A 20,811-nucleotide genomic window follows, 5' to 3' on the forward strand; every position below is an offset into this window, starting at 1 on the left:
GGGGAGTTATGCAGAGGTTCCATCATCGGGTGGCGCCACCCAACGTCTAACAGGGCCAAGTGCGTAAAGGGCAACCCACAGGGTCAAGACACCAGGGTGAGGTGGGCGGGCCGCTTGGCGTAGGGGGGGGGATCATGAGGCTCTGAGTCTCGCTCAGCTCGGCAGCTCAAGTGTAGCGGAGTGGAGCCCCGCGCACACAGACGCGGGTTGGTGCTGGGGGCATCAGGACGCGGTCACCGCGGTGCGAAATCATCGTTGCTATTCCTCTACAAACGTGTTTGTGCTCCACGTCGTTATTACAGCGTTGCGTTCATATTTATTTCGCTGTTCCTAAATAGTTTGCTAGGTTTGTAAACGTGCGCCAGCAGTGAGTTGGATCTGCTGGACGTCGCTGTAGCATCAGGTGCAGGCGCGCATTGCGATGGAGACACGTGCCCTCCCCATCCACCTCCTCTACATCCTCATCATCCTCATCACCACCACCCGCCTGCCGCCCGTCTGCCTCGCCGCGCCCGTCCCCGCAGCCGCGGCGGGTTACCTGGCGCAGCTGGCGGGCAGGGAGCGCCTCTGGGTGCTGGTGGCCCCGGATCCGCGGGACCGTAGCTTCCAGGCCATGATGTCCTTGATGAGCCGCGACGCCTACTGCGAGCTCTCGGAGCGCCAGGTGCGCCTGCTGCTGGTCGTGGTCACGCCGGCGCCGGGCGGCGTGGCCGGAGGGGCTCTTAACTCCACATTGCGCCGCGTGTCGCACACGGGGAGGCCCCTGGACGAGCCCCTGCCGGCCTCGGCCCCCGTGCGTGCCGCTCTGGCCGCGATGCGCCTCGACCCGCGCCGCTTCGGGATGGCGCTGCTGCGCAAGACGCTGCAGGTGGAACGGCGCCTCGTCACCCCCGTGCGCTTCCAGTCTCTGCTCAGAGCCATCGACGTGATGCCAGCGCGCAGACGGGAGCGGCTCGGCCGCAGGGGATGGGCGCAGCGGTGCCGGGAGACCGCGGATGCCACGGCGGCATGGGCGGCACCGGCGGCATCGGCAGGAGCCCCGCCAGGCGCGGCACGGAGTCCACATCGGGTGCCACCGCCACCCCCGGCGCGGATGAACGTGCCCCAAGTTCCCCCGACCTTGGCCCCCGTGGCCCCTGCAGCTTCCAGGGTCCCTCCAGACTTCAGGGCTCCCGTGGCCCCTGTAGCTTCCAGGGTCCCCGTGGCCCCACCAGCTTCCAGGGCCCCTCCAGCCTCCAGGGCCCCCGTGGCCCCTCCACCCTCCAGGGCCCCCGTGGGCGCGCAGCGCGGATGCGGGCGCGGTGAGGCGTGCGGCGGCGACGGCGGCGGCGCGGGTGTCGCTGGAACCGCGCGTGGAGGAGGAGGAGGAGGCGGCGCTGAGGCTGCGGGGTCTGGGGCAGCGGCACTCTCCGCCTTCCTGCAGCACTTCAGGGGCAGGAGGCGCCTGCTGGTACGCGTGCGTGCACCAGTGGCGACGGATCTTTGTAACAGCCGCGAGTGGCGCAACGACGCCCACCTTGCACACACACACACTCGGAGCTGTACAGAATACAAGTAAAAAACGCAGAGCATTTGATAACACGAGAGTTGGTGGTGGTGGTGACGGGGGGGGGTTAGAGTGCATGTCTCGTCTCCGTTGCTAAAGCTGTACAAACGGTGGATATTACACGTGAATGACGAGCGACGGTTTGGCTATAGACCAACAACAGGACATCTACTAATCAGAGAATGGTAGACCATTTATATTTTTAAATCAACCCTAATAGTTTCTAATCCACCGTTTTGTCCAAGCAGCAGTATAAATGAGCACACAAAAGAGTCGATCGGCAGGTCGAGTGTGGTGGGATAAAGTATATGGACTCCCACCTCTGCCAAGAGGAAGAGTAGGCAGAAAACTACCCTCTCGATGATCGCTCGAAAATTTCCAGCAGTGGCGTGGGCAAGTTTTATATTTGTCTGAGTTTACAGTGGACACAGCATTCGTAATTTACCCAGTCTGCTGACAGGTAAGGGGCCATCCATAAATGACGTCACGCACCTGGGGGGGGTTGAAAAATGTGACGTCACATTAAGACAACACGTTCTACTTAATTAAATATATTTTTTAATAAATGTTTTCTCCTACAACAGTGCAGCGCCACATTAAATACGCACGACAATGACAATAGTTTCAAGCGATTTGAAGCATGTTTTATTTGGGGGGGGGGGGGGCAGAGCTTTGTGACGCCGTATGATGGGGGGGTCAAAAATTGCGTGACGTCATTTATGAACGGCCCCTAATCCAGAGATTAGATTCGGCAAGACACGTGGCCGTAATACAACACACGTGGTAGCGCTCCTTCAAAATGAGATGGAATGGCAGCTAGGAATGGAAGCATGCTCAAGACGATGGCCAAACGGTTTGACGGAGCAATGAAATCGCAATATTGTATGTGCCAAACGTCAGCCTGAGTTGTGCCGCACCAGAGGCAATGCCACCAACAACGGGGAAGGCCTCATCTGCTTTCTCACACTGATCCAAAAAGGTAAGAAAAATAATTCGATCCTGGGTGGCATATCAAGTGTACACGTCTGTGGCGGGATCATGTCCGGTACAGGCCTGCGTGTGATTGGCTTCCCCTGCTCCCTGATGCCCCCACTGGTGCCACCGATGCAGCGGGGCCTTATCTGTAGCGCCGCTGTACAAGCAAGCTGTGACGGAGCTGTGCCGAGCCAACCTGGCCGGGTTGATTTTCCACTGCAGAAGCCGAGCCGTGTCACTGACGTCATGAAATGAACGAGTCAAAACGTTTTTTAACTGGCGGCGTCTTCACTGTGTGGGGACCGGCGTCATGCGCAATGAACGGGTCAATAGCCCCACCCTGCCTGGCTTCGAGCCAGATTCACACGTGTTGTGAGCAGTGCCGGATTAAGCTAGTGCGGGGCCCGTCGCATATGCTACTTTTGCTACTCGGATAATCCGACACTGGTTGTGAGGCCACCTTAGCATGGCTTCGTTCTGGCTGGATATGGAAAATAGCCTGTGGAAAACCACCCTTTACAGGGAGTTTGGGTCAGGTGGGTGGGTGGGTCAGAGGGTGAATTCGTAAGGGCACACATGCTTTTACCCGTGGTGGGTGTGCCACCCTCTTACACCTTGCTGTCACTCCCGGGTCCAACTTGCCACCATCTCTGGGCAAGACGGGACTTTGCACAGAGGGAGTGGCAGCAGACACGGAAATCTCTCGACATTGCAAAGCTTCGTCAGCATGCCCAGACAGCATTGCTATTTAAAGCATTGGCTGGTGACCACCAGCCAGGTGGCGGTTCACTGGTTTTCGGTGGGAACTGTCAGTGACATTGCTGTATAAAAACATTTAAAGGCAAGGTGTGAGCTGCACCCACGTCTCACATCTGGCCGAGCATCGCAAGAGTTAAAGTGTCATAATTCTGACTTCAACTCAGCCCCTCATGCCCCCAGCGTCATTGAAACGAGTACCACTTTGTGTAAAATCATCGGCAAGATGTATCGGAGAGTGGCACATCCACTTTGGGCAACTATATTGTGTGCCCTACGAATTCATCATGCGATGGATAGACTTGTCCTTGCCATAACAATGTGGAATATCCAAATCAGCTGAAGACTATAAACAGGGGATTAGCACCACCCCGCGCTTGTTTGAGAAGGAAATCACTTTGAATTTGACGGTTTGTACTGAACAACAGCCAAATAATCTGTAATGTTGTTTGTAACGTGTTGTGGATAATCCTGAAGAGAAGTTTTATGTACGGCATATCATTAATGCTGCTGTGCATTCTTGGGTCTTTCGGTAAAGTCACGTAGATAGGTTCAAAGAAAATAACAGAAAATAACAAAAAAAACTACCTATCTAGGTGACTTTACCGATATGCCCAAGAATATGAATTCCTGCAGTCACGAAAGCTTTAGGTCAAGATTCAATGCTGCTGTGATTGTGGCTCCACACAAACGAATTGTGACGCAGTTGAAATCCGACACGTTCTATATTCACTCAATCATATATATTTATTCAGGTTTGCTGTCATGGAGTAATGGTTAGCAGCACACCAGTGACCGGACTTTCGATCCGGAGGTCACCAGTTCGATTTGATCTCCTGGCACAGCAGTTCAAACAATGGGCAATTTTCTTTAATCACTCCCATATCTTTCGATCCAGCAGTGTACATGGGTACACCACAGTTCGGCAATCGCAGGCAGTGTGAGGAGTGGTAAAGTATGGGTACTCTCACCTCTCCAAGATATCTGTCCAGTATGAAAGAGTAGGCCATTATACCCTCTATGTATGTATGTTTAACTTATTTTATGCTAATCGAAGGTGCGGTGGAAGGACTAGAAACGAAACACAAAACGCAGTTCTAAAGAAATTCGTTTTCAATGTAGATTTAAAAGTGCATCGGTCCAGTGGCTTCCTAATATCGGTCGGGAAGAACATTCCAGACGGCCGCAGAAGCGCATCTGAAAGCGCGCGATGCAGTGACCGTCTTTGTTCAATGGGTTAGGATGACCGGAGTTTGCGGGTTGGTTTATGCTCCTTGATCTCTAGAAACCCCTCGAGCAGCTGTGAGCAGGCAATTGCATAGCTGCACCTTTACCGTCCTGTTGAGGACGATGGCCGACGTGGTGGATTGGGTGGACGTGCCTGCATGCGTGTCTGCGTGCGTGCCTGCGTGCCTGCGTGCGTGCGTGTGTGCCTGCGTGTGTGCCTGCGTGCGTGCGTGTGTGCCTGCGTGCGTGCGTGTGTGCGTGCGTGTGTGCCTGCGTGTGTGCCTGCGTGCCTGCGTGTGTGCCTGCGTGCGTGTGTGCGTGCGTGTGTGCGTGCCTGCGTGCGTGTGTGCCTGCGTGCGTGCGTGCCTGCGTGTGTGCGTGCGTGCGTGCGTGTGTGCCTGCGTGTGTGCGTGCCTGCGTGTGTGCGTGCGTGCGTGCGTGTGTGTGTGCGTGCGTGCGTGTGTGCGTGCGTGTGTGCGTGCATGTGTGCGTGCGTGCGTGTGTGCCTGCGTGCGTGTGTGCGTGCGTGCGTGCGTGCGCGAAGGTGCTGGGTGCTCCGGCCGAGGAGGACGCTGCTTACCGAGCACAGAAATTCGCGCTGAAGGGTCGCGAGTGCGAACTTGCGCTCCGCAAGGTGAGCGTCCTCGCGCTGCTTGGGAATGCGTCTATGAGCACCCTACGCATCGACCACCACCACACAGGTAGGAGGCTTGACTCGCCAAAGCACGCAATGGTTTTTGCAGAATAAATGTAGAACCTTAGATCTTAACAGATGTCCTCTATTTTAATGATTCATTAAATGTGGTTTTCAATTCGTTTTTTTTTCCACGTAAAATGTCCCGTAAGTGTTGCAAAAGTACATAATAAACTGGAGCAAAAGTTTTTTTGTCGGTTTCATGCCTTGATCACATGGAATGCTGCATCGGTGCTTCATTTGTTATCTCCATCAAATTGCGTTTCACAGATTAAACTGCTAAGTGGTAAATAATGAACATATTTGATTTGTAATGGCTTGTAATGTATGCGATGTATGATATGCGTGAAGTATAATGAAGATACATGGTTACATGTGTGTATTATACATTAGGAATATGAATGCCTAAATGTACAGACACCTATTTTGATTAAAGTGTCATATATCATCATCGTTATGAGCACACACAGCACTCTGGGAAGAGCACTCGGCACACCCAGGTGCACCGTGCGGGGCAAACATGATGTGTGGTAGAATTTCCTCTACCCGACAGCCACACAATGTGCCCCACAGTTGTTCCCCTGCCATGCACAGCCCCTGACCACAATGGAATGAGTGACACTCCACTGAAGCCACGGTAGAGCGAAGCCATTGGGCCGATGCATGGACAGGTCCCTGATGAGGTGTTAGCTTGGCAAGCCCATGCACCTCAGTTACTCACCCCAGGCCAGTTGCAGGCGATGTTGTCGAGTGACACATTTGGTGCCTGCGTTCGTTTTGTCCGAGAGCTTGACGGCGTTGGCTTGGCAGTAGAGACGGCAGCGTTCAGAGATGATTCAGAGATGATTCTCACGGCAACATTCATCTGAGTGTTGTTTATAAGCCGGGCATCGGCTCATTGTTCACGGGCAACAGAGTGCTCCTCGGAGTAAACCCAATGTGAGGGCTGCTGCCGTGTGCCGGGCACGGGCACCAAGCCAGGAGGCAGTTCCACGAGGTGGTGGCTAAAAAGAAGAGGCGCCAATTGCAACATCGGTCCGAGGAGAAGCCACTTAGGTTTGGTCCCGAGTTGAAGACCCCGTTCGGCTGTAAACTTTTGAGCTCGCATTCAGCTGTGGCACCGTGCAGGTGAAACACACCTGACACCGTTTAGCTTGCACCCATCTGGAGACGCCGCTTGTGGCAGGTAAATGTGACGGTAAATTAAAAACGCGCGGGGGGTTCCGGCACGCAATCTCAGAGCAGGGCAGCGAACAGATTTTGTCGTCGCACAGTATTCTCTCGTTGTTCACGAACTTGCTATCTGCGATTTTGGCTATCCGGAGAATTGCATCTGGAGCTCGACACGACTGCATCGAGAGAGAGAGAAAATGATGACATAAAGTGCTGCGATAGAATTTAATGAAAGAAAGTGATGACAAAGTGGTGAGATAGATAGAGAGAGAGAAATTTTGATACGGTAATTTTCGTAGGGCAATAACATCTACCAAATGTTCTAGTCATGAGCATCTCCAGAAACGCATCCCTCACGAATAACGAGGGAGCAACTGCATATCTATACTAAATCCACGGTGATGTCTCCGTGTCGTGGGTGCTCTCCCGCCCGTCTACCGCTCGCGCACGCGAGGTCACGCGGAACAAGTGGCCCTGAACGTGCGGAACGAGCTCATCTCCTTCGAGATGCTGGGCGCGCTGCGGCACGAGTTCGGCCTGCCCCACGCCACCTACCGCCTCGTGCTCGCCGACTACGACATGCGAGCCACGGTGCGCGCGCGAGCCGCGTACCTCCTCCCCAGCGTCGCACCGCTCTCACCACAGCAGCCCAGCGGCAGTGGCGGTACCCATGGGGGGGGGGGGGTTAAAGCAGGCAATGCTTTTGGGTGTGTCACCTGATTAGCAAGCAGTAGTGCGCAGTTTTATGCGGGACGTTTCACAGCCGTGTGAAATTGTGAAGGTCAAAGTCGAATTACAATGACATTTCATTTCGTTACGATTACGAGCTTTTGACGTTCATTGTGGAATCTGAATATAAGCTAAATAATTTTCTGCACCATTTTTTCTCATCGATCCGGGGCAACCATAATCTGTCCACTCGAGGCTCTAAACTTTCGCTTGATTCGCTTTCGCCCGAGCGCCGCCGAACAAACAACGCGGCGCTTTAATTGCTCGTGGCACACGCATATTGCGTGACGGTGGGACGTGCCGTTGCCGACGCAGGCACACTTTCAGAACCCCGTTCCGCTGGACACGCTGCTGCGGGTGCTGGACCAGCTGCCCTCGCGCCTGCAAGAGCTGGCGCTGGAGACGGGCATGCGAGCGCGCTGCGGTTCCGGCCGTGGAGCCGCGGGCAACGCTCTCGCCCACTTGCTCAGCAGGTACGAGCGCGCGCGGATGTGGACGGGTTGTTCACGATAAACCCCACGCGTGTGTTAAAGTATCACAACAACAACAATAATAATGAATTACGTCAATTCACTGCTGAATGATGGCCTCAAAAGGAGTTTGTTGGACCATACTTTGCCAAGGTGAGATTTGGGGAGGCTTACTGCAGCCTTAGCCATCGCTCGGAGGTTTGGAGATGTTTGGAGGATGAGTGGAGATTGCATTTTGCCGAGGAGATGGAAATTGCCTCGGCGGCCCAAACCACTCTTTAGCACGATAAGGAAATGTTACTTTCAGCGCCACCTTGATTGAGACCATTAAATGGGATGAATATCAATTTGCTCTCAGACGCCTCGGAACATGTCTACAGATTTTGACGAGCATTTTGTGAGGTTTTGCAGATCTGTCAACCCCTTAACAGTGCCTACCTTATTACAGACCAATTCAGACCGTATTGGTCACCCGTGCCCCCTGATAAATCTCAACGTTCATTCTACAAAGTCCCATCACAAGCGAGGAACACAAACAAATGGGCATTTTTTTGCCCGTATTGAAACGGCTGTACTCTGGATGGCCCTGAAAACTAAATGTCCCTGTTAAAGAATACGGATAAACCGTTTGGGTTGACAGGTACGGTCTTGGCGGAGGGAAAACCTCTCAGCTCAAATTTGTATGTATGTTAAACTTCTTTTGCACCGTACGTAGCCAACAGTGCCTCCCGTGTCCCATACAATCAACAGTATGGGACAAGGGGAGTGGAGGGTGGGGGGCTAGCCCTGTGCTGGTTGTGTAAGCCTACAGGGTTTTGGAGGAAGTAGCCACCACCGCCTGTGAGCGGCTGGCTGAGAAGGAGAGTGACCGACGGTGCGGTGACGTGCCGCGTAACGCTGGAAGTAAAGTGTACGTGCGCGCGCGCGTGTGTCGTGCGTAGGTTCCACTCCAAGAAGCGACTCTTCGTGATCTCGTCGCCTGGCAAGAGAGAGCACAGCTACGTGCAGCAGCTCCACGCCCTCCGTGGCCAGGCCTGCTCGCTGGGTAGGAGCTTCACCTCGGCCTCTTCCATCGACCCGACGTGTAAACCTGTGTTCTTCACGAATCTTCATATGGGTGGGGTGGGGGGGCACTTTCGCCGGTAAGACACCATCAGTGCGAGGGCCGCCAGACTGCCGGCAAGGGGTGTTTACACTCTTTGTGTGTTGTTCCGGTGGGCCGCACGGCAGGGGCCGTACTAAAGGCCAACGGGGGCCGCCAGTTGCCCCCGTTGGCCTTGCAACAAAAAGAACACCGGTGTAAACGAGTCATCCTCGCGGCAATTTGAGAATAAATAGGTAAAGAGGTCAATCAGATTTGGTTCATCCGTATCTTCTTGCTTGCTTTGGCTGACTTGTTAGTATTGTGTGTATCTCACTTGCTGTTAGTCTTTGTACGTCCTGTCATTTGCTTTTCTGCCGTCTGTCACGTTTGTCTTGCCTGTTCCGTGTGTCACCTTTCTCGTTGTTTACAGTCCTGTTTGTGTTTCTTGTCTCATTATATCTCATTTGTAGTCCCTGTCTGATGTGGTATTTATCTTGTTTCTACAAATTACTGGTTTGGCTGTGCTGTATATTTCGTATGTTCTGCCTGATTTTGTACTGCTTCGTTGTACTGTCTGTCACTCGTACTGTCTCTTTACTTGACTGTCCGCCACATTTGTACTCTTCGCTTTGTTTGAATCGGATCGGCAACCACAATAACAAGAAGAGCCATTTTTTTCGCATTTGGTAAAAAATAAAACAATGTTTCAAGAGCCGCACTGCACGTGAATACGAGACGGTGGTGGTCCTTTTTAATCAACGTCACGAAGCAGCAGCCCTTAAAGAGCAACATGCGGCTCCAAAGCCACAAGTTGGTGACCCCTGGTCTAGTTTGTACTGTTCAACTCAGTTGTCAGTGTGTCCACCTCAGTGGGCATGGCTGTCTTGTGTTGTTCATCTCATCGGTAATGTCTGCCTCATGTGTTCCATCTCAATTGTAATTTTGTCCTGTTTATATTGCTAGACTTGCGTAGATTTTCTCGTTTGCGCCTTACATCCCATTTGTATTGTCTGTCTTGTTTGCATTAATCATCCCATTGGTAAAGTCGATCGCATTTTTACTTTCCATCTCCTTTTTACTATCCATCTTTCAATCTGATTAATTTCACGCTCTTATTTCCCCACATTTCCCAGGAGAGCTACCCCAATAAATGTGACGATCCTCGGAAGACCAGCACGGGCGGCACCCCCAGCACACTGCGGTCTGTGCGGAGTGGCCGCACGTCGTTTGTGACGCTGCGCTGCTGTGTCCCCGCAGGCCTGCGCCACGTGGTGGTCATTCAGCTGCTGGGCCTGGACCAGGATGTGCATGGCCAGCTGGAGATCTACTCCGCCAATGGTGTGTGTGTCCGTGTGTGTGTGTGTGTGGATGTTTATCAGCACGCATCAGTGTTGGTAATCTTTGTTGGTACTTAACCTGTTGGTACGTATCCTAACATAACCTATTGTGGGGAGCGGTTAGCGTAGCGGTTAGCGTAGCGGTTAGCGTAGCGGTTAGCGTAGCGGTTAGCGTAGCGGTTAGCGTAGCGGTTAGCGTAGCGGTTAGCGTAGCGGTTAGCGTAGCGGTTAGCGTAGCGGTTAGCGTAGCGGTTAGCGTAGCGGTTAGCGTAGCGGTTAGCGTAGCGGTTAGCGTAGCGGTTAGCGTAGCGGTTAGCGTAGCGGTTAGCGTAGCGGTTAGCGTAGCGGTTAGCGCGCTGCATTATTAACCTGGCGACCTGGGTTCGATTCTCGCTCACGCCCAACGCCAGTGACGATTATCTTAACCGGTCCTGGGCCTCCCCTAGGTCGACTCAGCCTCAAATGAATACCTGATGTAGTGTGTAAACATCGCCACTAGGGAGACAAAGGCGGCCGGGCGTGGTGCTGACCACCTATCCCCTCGTGTGCCGTGTCGGCCTTCATAGGTGCACGCTAACAGCACTTTCCCCAACAGTCTGTTAAGGCTATATGGGGGATCTTTGTCTTTGGATGTTTATCAACTAATATCTCTGTTGGTGCATAACCTATAACCACCAAAGCTCACGTTGTTGTTGTCAGCCTTTATCTTTACACTGCTGTGCTATGGCCTCCCCTATTTTTTTACTACTCCTTCCTTTCCTTAGTTTTTCCTTTCGAGTCGTGGCCTCCGAACTCTTTTATTCCGTCTCTCTGTACAATTTGAAAAATGACCCACGAATCACTCACTTGGGAAAATGCATAGCTACATCGCCCTCTGACTGCGAAACTTGGCAGAGCCCTCATGAACAAGTTCGAAGAATCAAAAAGTGAGATTTTTTTTTTGCTGGGGAATACAAATGTTATCAATCAACATCGATCAGTTTGCTCCATTTATTTTCACAATTTGTATTTCAGGAAAGCCGCACGCGGTTGAGCGAGAGATGATCGACAGCGTTATGGCACGCAACCTCCGAGCTCACTTTGGCCTGCGCGAGGATTACTTCTCCATGGTGCTGGTGAGCAAGGAGGGTGAGGTGACGTCGTGGTTCCCGTCGGCCATGTGGTCCATGGCGATCGTGTACGACCTCATCGACTCGTCGCCTTCCCGCCAGCACGAGATGGCTCTGCAGCAGAGCAGCGGGCTGCGTTGCCCAGAGAGGGTGAGCGCTGGCAAGGCGAGATTTTAAAACTCGGCCACGTTCATCGCAGCGCGGGAAATCTCGTCCTTTACTCCCGTGGTTACAATCAGGGATGGCTGTTGTACTGTGCGCATTCAGGAAATCTGAAAACCCATTTTTTCCACGTAAGACCACTTTGGTCTTGTCACGACCATTCATAAAAGGAGCAATTAATTTACAAACCAGTTAGTGTTTACCTGCAGGTGGTTTTTCGGTGGGTTTTTTTTTGTCAATGTGTGCTGCAAGCAATTACACTTGTTGATTTTTCAACTCAATGGAAACATGGTACACTAAATTGGTAAAAATGCAGGTTGTTTACGGCGCTACTGGCAGATGCGCCTCCACTGGAGAAAGCTCTAGAGATGCCCTCTCTAGAGACAATTTTGGCCTACTCTTCCATGCTGGCCAGACTTATTGGAAGAGAGGTGTGAGTACCCACACTCTACATCACCACACCACGTGACCTACCGATCCACTAACTGTGGTATGCCTCTTTATACTTTTGGGTGGACAGAGGTGGGTAGACTAATTGGCTGCGATTCTTGCAATAACGATCATCTCTTCATTGGCCATAGGTAACTGTGTTGTTTTGCCAACAGTTTATTGTAAAGTCATTTTATCGGGCTCATAAGTGGTGGGGGGGAAAATCATCACTTCTGATATGAATACAGCAAGCAATGTCTACTTATTTGTTTATTTGAGCTCTATTCCATTTGAGCTGTAGACAGGTGACACTAGTTAACTGCATGCCCATGTTTTTGAAAACTTGTTATCTTCGATGGGCCATGAAATGCATCACGTAACTAATTAAACAAAGTGTGCAACATAAACAGGCATCTCCACACACTCTTAAAAATACATTTCAGTGATGTTCGTGAAACTTGTATGCAATTGAGTGAAAATATCTAATCAAAACCCTTGTTCACCCGGATGAAATTCAACTGCTCAATTTTAAAATTGTAGTAACGGGGTGGGGGGGGGGTGATGGGATCTGCCTGGGATTCAAGTATCCAATCTGCCACCACGACATGAGTTTAAGACTCATCTTTCTGGGACTCTGTAGAACACCGCATCATGCCAGGGAATGGCACCAGAAGATGACACCTGATCTCAGACTTTTGATGCTGGGGGTGTATTTAACCATGGCAGAAGGTCACACTTGTTGTGGAAAACTCTCCGCCGGAGTGTTGCTGTCTTGGGGCCCATGGACTTGGATGGAGCACAGATTGACTCCACAAACAGTAACCAATCAAAAATTACGGGACGGTGAGCGGATTCTGCCACAGCATAATGACACCATGATATAATCTCATGATGTCATGGGCCAAGACCAGAGATGACCAATAAGGTTCTGATCTGTCTCATGGAGATGTGCGTGGAATTGTGCTCACAGCCTACAGAGTGTGAGCCGCGCATTATGACTAAAGCTACGATTTTGGCATGACAATGTTTTGCAAAAAACAAAACAATTACGAAAAGTTCACGGAATAACTTGGGGCAGTGCCCCATCCAAAATTCGCTTCAATTTGAACATTATACTGACTTTGAAATTTTAAAAACTTAAAATTATTATTGTAGTGTATTTTATTGAAATGAAAATGGCTAATTTACATTTGATTTGGATATAATTGATTTGAAATTCATTTAAATACGTCCCTCCTGCCCTCTGCCACATGGCCACCGTGGCTATGGAAGCAATCAACATCGTGCACAGAGAATGCAGATTTTTACTTTTATAATTCTGTAAACATTTTTTTTTTTACCAATTATCGATGAGAATGACATTCATAGTGAGTGTGAGGGCCAGAAAAAAAACTGTGATTTTCCCACCCAATGGGCAGTTGAACCTCCACAAATTACAATGTTTATCAGGCTTCACGTTTCTCCCACGTATGCACCCCCTCCCAAAATGAACACCCCCCCCACTCTCTCTTTCTTCCTTTGTACAAAAGTGCTAAACAGATGTTAGCTGTTATCCACTTAATGGAAATACAACCAGTTGCATTATTTTGTGAAAGAGTGACATTTAAGTACCACATCAGCTGTTTTTCCATTTTTTTTTAAAACACCAACCAACCCCACCCATTTCTAATCCCATCAAGCACCATAACAAGATCAACTTCATCGAATGCGACGTATCGTTATTGGGCCAACCTTACTCGCCAGTGGATTAAATTCCCTTTTAAAGCTCCTCACAGCTGCATACAAAAATCACACTGCTGATTAACATGTGCTGCATTCATGCATGAAATCAATGAGCTGCTTACTGTAATATCGGTATGATAGCCACAATAGCTGGAGGATGTGGCTTTTAATTGGTCTGTTGTGAGCTTGAATCTTCTATAGGGTTGACCCAGCCCTTCATGGAAGATTACACTGCAGAACTTGGATACATGAGTACCACAGTGAGGGAAGACAACATTCATCTTGTCGATAGACTCCATCAGACAGATGCATGTGGAATGCCCAAACACTGGCTCAGGGCTGTAAGAACAGATGAATTGTTATACCTTGAGCAAGAAACCATTTTATCTTGGACATGTTTGACTATATGCTAAATGCCGCTGCAGAAAATACACAAATAACGCACGACACCTTTTGATGAGACATGCCAGATCGACAACAAAATTCAACCAAACTGAAACAAACACCACTCGCCCAAAGCAATCTCTCTTCAGCGAGTGTTTGGGGTGCCACGGTGCCATGGTATGCATGAGGTCGTGGGTTCGATCACAACCCTGATGCCTGCTGTATATTTGGAGTTTGCATGGCTCTCTCCCCATGGTCACGTGCATTTTTCTCCGGGTCCTCCGGTTTTCCCCAACACATTTAGAATCATCATCCGTTTAGCGTATTTGGCTGCTCTAAATGTCCACGTGATAAGACACTTTGTTGAGCTATCATCTGTGGTCAGGTCGCTTCTGGAAAAAAAAGCCGTATATCTCAGTGGGCCCTATATATTTAGTTTATAGTTTCACCTGTGTGCAGGTACACACACCCCGCGTGATGGGAGCGCATTCCCCACATGTTGAAACATTTTGTCGTTTGAGGCCACGTCGCTCGTTACAGAATCCCGCAGCTGCAGGAGCTCCCAGCCGCAGGGGGCCCCCTCGTGAAGCGTGCAGGCCTCCATCACAAGCCACGTTCCCCGCCGGGTGCGTGTGTGCGCGCGTGCGTGTGTGCGTGTCAGTGCGCCCAGTGTTTTCTATGTCCCGTGTGAACATTTCTGTTCTGACTTTCCCTGCTCTTTACAGCTGATGGTCTAATTCTCATTGGCTGGGAGTTGGTTATTTGATAGCTTGAGGACCATGCCTGCTCCTTCTGTTTTGAACCCGGCCCGCGATGTAGAGAAGGAGCAGCCCTCTTGCACAGCAACAAAGCTCCAGCTAAAACTGGGTGATGTCCACACTCTGTGGTGAAGAAAAACAAGTGGCATCGAGCTGCTGTGCGCTCAGATGCTCTGCATGCTCTCTGTGCTCATTGGCGCGGCTCGCAAGGGTTGTATTCCCGAGATGACACGCTCCGAAAACCGGCCACTTCAGTGCGCATCACAGAATTTCACACAAACATGCAAATTACTTCTGTGGCAATCCAATACGGGTGACCTGTGATTTCTGCGTTTGTGTACAGTGCTGTCTGGCCTTACCAGTGCTTCCACATTAGGGTCTCGTTCTCATTGCATCGACGATGATTACATATGATTATTATATTCTAGCTACTACTTTTGTGAAATAATGTTTGTGCGTGGGAGTGTATACCAGACTAATACAACAACTTTGAGAGAGCAATGTTAAAATAACCAATATGTACTGCAGTCCGTTATAGTTCAATATTGTCACCCATATCATCAACATCGTTCTCATTACCCTCTTATCTTACACGTGGCAAGGGGTTGCCCATTATGGATTTGCATTTTTAATACGGCGCTTAAATACCTCAAACTCAAAGCTGCTCACATCACATCTCACGCCAACCATTTGAATGCCCTGCTGCAGTCGAGCTAAGGAGACTCCCAAGTGGCAGCCGTCGCCGTGTACGCGGTACAAGGTGTACGCGGTACAAGGTGTACGCGGTACAAGGTGTATGCAGCACCGGCCTGCAAACGGGAATGAGTCGCACTCGTAACACGCCGAGGTGATCCACTTGCTCCCGTCATTCTGCCGTCAGTAAAATCACCGCCGTTTCGCCGAAAGTCAACAGCGCTTTCCCTCCGCGCTGGCTGTTGGAGAAAATTGCTCCCACCTTTTTTGTTGATTTCACAATACCTCGAGTGGGATTCGGGACCACCGATGGAGTACAGAGTGCAGTGCTCAAGAAATGCTGTGGGAATACTCGAGGCCTTGCTTGCAGCTCCTCTCGTATTGTGATAAACAGCCACGAAGGGTGAACTTGGAGAGGGGGGGGGGAGGTGCTAACGGGAACATTTGATAGTTGCAGGGCCAACCTCAGCATCCCTCTTAACAGCGGACCTGCAAAACGATTGACTTCACGTCAAGTTGGGTCTTCAACATGGGCGTGATGTTGAGCTTGAGAGAAGCTACGTCGTGCGATATCAAAAGTATTTTGCTGACCTGTAATTTCATTGAGAACACAATGCAAAAAGGCAAAGGGGGGGATTTCACGTCCAGTGTGTTGACGCTTACACAACATGGCAGCGTCCATAAAATGCTGAGCTGACCTATTATTATTACTAGGCGTAACTAAAAAGCCATAGCTTTATAAACCACCCAGATAAAAACTCTCGGTGACTGTAATGAAAAGTGTGTACTCTTAATTTGGGCATTTTTGTTTCCTACTTTAATTGTAAAGCTCTCTCAACCTTTTGTAGATTGTTATATGTGTAGTACATAACAGAAACGGATATTATGGCTATGCTGGCAGAATGTATATTATATCCAAAAATGTTTGACTAATTTCATGTTATTGTTAAAACTCCATTAAACCACAAGTGCCTGAACTCGAAAGAACAGTTGCTATATTAAATTCCCCAACGCATTTTGGTAATTGGATATCTACCAGTGGGAGAGTAGAGGGGTAAGTGCTTCGATGTATATGTATATTGAACTTCTTTCGCACCGTACGTAGCCAACTGTGCTAATCAGAGGTCCAGGGGAAGGACAACAAACTAAACACAAAAAGCAGTTCTAGAGAAATGAGTTTTCAATCGAGATTTTAAAGTGCAGAGTTCCAGTGGCTTCCTGATATCGGAAGAGCGTTCCAGACGGCTACAGAAGCGCATCTGAAAGTGTGCGATGCTGGGACCGTTATTGTCTGATGGCTCGCAGCCAACAGCCGCTGCGAGAGATGACTGGAGTTCACGTGATGGTCTATGCTCCTTGACGAGATCAGCAAGTTAACTGTGGTTCATTTGTCGCAAGCACTTTCCCAATGCAGCTTAGCGAGCACTGGAGGAACGTGGTCGGATCTTGTAGTACCCATCAAGGCACGTGCCAAAGAATGGTGTACACGCTGCAGCTTGTTAATGTTTATATGAAACAATTAACGCATTTTTGTGAACCACATTGTATAAACGTATATAATTTCTGTGCATATAAACATTACACATATAGTTCTAAACAACCTAAATACGGAACACATTGCATGTGTGACGGTATATATGCTATTAAACTTTTATAGTGAAATCTTGTGTTTGGTGTACCTTGCTTGATCTGGATATTGAAGCCATACAACAGGCCTTGGCCTCAGAGTTTTAGGGTTTTATTTTATATTTTACAGCGAGCATGAATAATTCCCAAGTCACAGCAGGTGCTGGAAGCCACTGGAATTTCACCGCATTGCAAGGCGACAGCTGTTGTGTGTGGGTGTTTTGCAAAGTCTATGTACAGCCCCTTTGACAGTCCACTGCTGGATGAGGGCCTCGACAATACTTCACCACACCGGTCAATGTGGGCTGGTGAAAGTGGGGGAGGAGCATGATCCTGATAGTTGGGGGGGGGGGCATCTTCACTGCTGCCCACAACATTTGTAAAGTATATTGCAGAACACTCTCACAATGTATCATTAAAAACTGTCTCATTTTTGTGAAAGTCCAATACATGTACTTTGTAATGTGGAGAGAGCTATTATTTAGCCGTAAATGTCACCTTGTCACGAGCATGTGCAAATTCGCAGGAATTAGATAATTATTCTAAAGGAGCGAATACCGTAGTTAATTTCGGAAATTTTCAACAAGGTCGTAATTACATTAGTTCATTCGTTGATAAGTCGGGAGTCAACATGTCCCCTCCATACTCAAACAAGCGTTTCTCTGTGGGCGGTCCTGAGCCAATGGCCAAAATTCCACTTTCCTATGGCAAATACCAGACTTCCTCAGGACAATCATTGTACACTTACCACACTGTGCTTCTCATTTAATCAACGCTGTTGGGCTAATGACCTGTGGGATTTCGACACAGCCTTTGACTTGCGCACTTTTCCATTTTTGCCATCCTAACGGAAATGGATGCTTATACATGAATTTCAACAAATGCCTTTAATGCACCAGAGATGCAGCTGGGTGCGATATGTCTCCTATAACAATGATCGTAAGGCCTGAAATGAAATAATCCATTGACAATATTTTTTGCGGATTATTTGGGAGCATTGGAGAATAATTTGTGTATCACAATCCATGGTGAGGTTGCATGTGGTAGGGCAAAGTGTGGGTGCTCCTACCTCTTCCAAAATGTTTGACGAGAGCGTGGAAGAGTATTCCAAATATCTCTCGAGAGCAAGTCATTGCCCGGCTGCACCTTTCCTTTTTTTTGGGAGCAGGTTTTTTAGGAATCAGAATGAGGGACACACATGGGACTACTCCTGGGCATCGTGTAACTTTTCTCTTCAACTTGCTGGCAGGCAGCTCTGCGGGCGTGCTCTGATAATATCCTGCGCAGGAAATTCAAACCTTTGAACCCATGCAAGTGCATTGACCCAGAGGGCTTTCCATCTGCCAGGACCAATTACACTGCAAGAATTCCACACCGTGTTCAATGCAAGCTCTGCAGTGAAAAATAAAAAAAAATGATATGTAAACACTTTGAGTAATTGTGAACTTTTAAATAAGAAAAATACCATTTGCAAATCTAAATTTGTGTTGAAATTGTAAGATGGAAGTAAACATTTCCTAACATTTAGCAGGAGTGGACTTTGACTTCCGAGACCGTATCTGTACATAATGGTATATGTACATTACTTTCTAATTGATTAAGTCTTAAGTTTATGATTTATGGAAACGTAAACGATGTTTCAACAACAAGCAAGCCGCTTTAAACACAGCTGACGCAAATCCATCAATGTTGCTAAATTAAAACTGAAAAGTGTTAGATTTCACGTTAAGCCCAGCATATATATTTCAAATTACCATGGAACTGGAGACGATTGAAAAGACGGATGGCATGGGGGGGGTAGAGGAAGGCGGATGCATGTTCTATGCAGGGAGAGAAACGTGGACAGGGGGATGTGAAAGAAAAAGGTTTGTCATATGGGACACAAAGGGCTGTTTGTGTATTTCTCCTGCATTGAGAACTTTTTTCACATGGGGCAGCCCTCGCCTCGGCTTTCTCATCACCGTGTGAGCCGCCGAGTTAATGAGTGCGTTGCGCTAACAAGCCGCAGCTGAAGATGTAATGGGATGCTGGCTCACGCCCATCACACGTGCGAGGCACGCACTTCCGCCCATGTGCCGAACGTTTCCAGAAAACAAGTCCATGTTTTGGAAGATGAAACCGAAGAGGTAGACGACAACATACAGCTGTGGAAAGCGACGCAAAGTGGAAACAACCCAGGCACCGAGCCACCACATTTTGCCACGCAATTCAGTTGAGTGTGGGAAAGCAACGGATTGCCAACAAACGGCTGTACGTGTAAAATAAGCGGATGGAATTTGTATGGGACGAATCGTAATACATCGTGATGTTGTTGCGATTGTAAACTTGTGCGTTCAAAATGAGACGTTGATGTGGAGTTAAGGAATTTGAGAATTGCCTGGGCAAGGAACCTGGGAGATGCCATTAGTTGGGGTCCGAAAATTAGATATTGCATTGCCTGGGTTACTTCCTGCCTGCAGCTCTCAGAGAATCAACCAAGTCACGACCCCAGTGGGGTGGGTTCCCTGGAAACATCTAAGCCGAGACTGGCGAAGTACAATTTACCAACATTGAACACACAAAACCCCCCACGATCATAAATATATTTTAAAATAAAGGGAAAATGACATGCCACATTGCATGACCAGCAGCAGCAGCCATGATCCTCTGGCTGAAGGCCTCCTGAATCCATTGCCATATCTCACAGTCTCGTGATGCGACGATCCATCGGGCTCCGGCACGCGAGTGACTTGGTTGACTGCAATCCTCTGCGGGAGGCCGACCTCTCAGGTGTGCCCTCTTCTTTGCCTGCCACAGAGAAGGCTGCAACAGTGGGGCTCGAGATCCATGTGGGCTCACCGCAAGGACTGCGCCGATTGTCCACGTGCCTGCATCTGCCTATTTTGAGTCGGCTTCGCCGGGAAAACATGGAATGTTTTGACCAACGTCGGGCCCAATGTTGCTTCCAACGGGCTCCACCCACGTACCAACGTTAGCACAAAACATTGCATGCCTTACTGGGTCAGTGGCGTTTCCACGTAGCGAGCGTGCAGGCGGTGCAACTGCGCCTGGACTCATGGGCCCTGTGAGGCTCAGGGTTGGGGGCGACGTTTGGTGGCAGGTGGGGTAATTGGACAGTGGGACCCATCGCGTGCCTTGCTCCAGGGCCAAATGCTGAGCAGTCGACACCGCGGTTCGGCGCGCAAGATGATGAGTCGACGTTGCAGGATTTCGGGCGACTCCAATCCACGCCTGACGTCTCTCCATTATTGGACTCCCACGCCCTCCGCTGGTCGCTCGCACGCACTGCTCGGCTCCCGAGTTGAATGATTTCACTGCTTTGTAACCTTGCCCCTCCCCCCCTCTCCTCTCGCAAGGTGACTGGCTGGCTGCAGGATCTGACACTTGTCGCTGCCAGCACCATATTCTGCGGATTATAAGACACGCCTGAACATCAAACGCACCCAAACTTGTGTCCGGTGCAAATAAAGGTATGCAAATCTGGTCACACGTATGTACCGGATTATAAGACGCACCGCCAACTTTTAATGAAAAATATAGGGGGGGGGATGCATCTGAGAATACGATTATATTACATAACTCATAACCTGTGACTCCTATTATGTGTGGCAGCTGTAGTGTCCGCAAAAACTATTCCTATTATCCGCGGATTTTACCCACAACGCATAGCAAAGCGGCTTCCCAACAGCCGCGATTATTTTTCCTCGCGGATAACAGGAGTCGTGCGGCAAATCCATCCCATGAACTGCAAAATCTCAGATAACCCTGCTCACAATCGGATCCGAGCTATTGGTCCGTCAATGTCACCGCGGACAAGATGAGTTCTGCTGAATAACAAGCGCAACTCGTGAGACGAGTCTACCTGGAGCACGCGACCTGCTCTTGATGATTCGGCTGATGTTGTTGAACTCATCCACAAACATCTTGATGGCAGAGA

This window comes from Lampetra fluviatilis, chromosome 7 (assembly GCF_964198595.1).
Source record: "Lampetra fluviatilis chromosome 7, kcLamFluv1.1, whole genome shotgun sequence".
NCBI classification, from domain to species: domain Eukaryota; kingdom Metazoa; phylum Chordata; class Hyperoartia; order Petromyzontiformes; family Petromyzontidae; genus Lampetra; species Lampetra fluviatilis.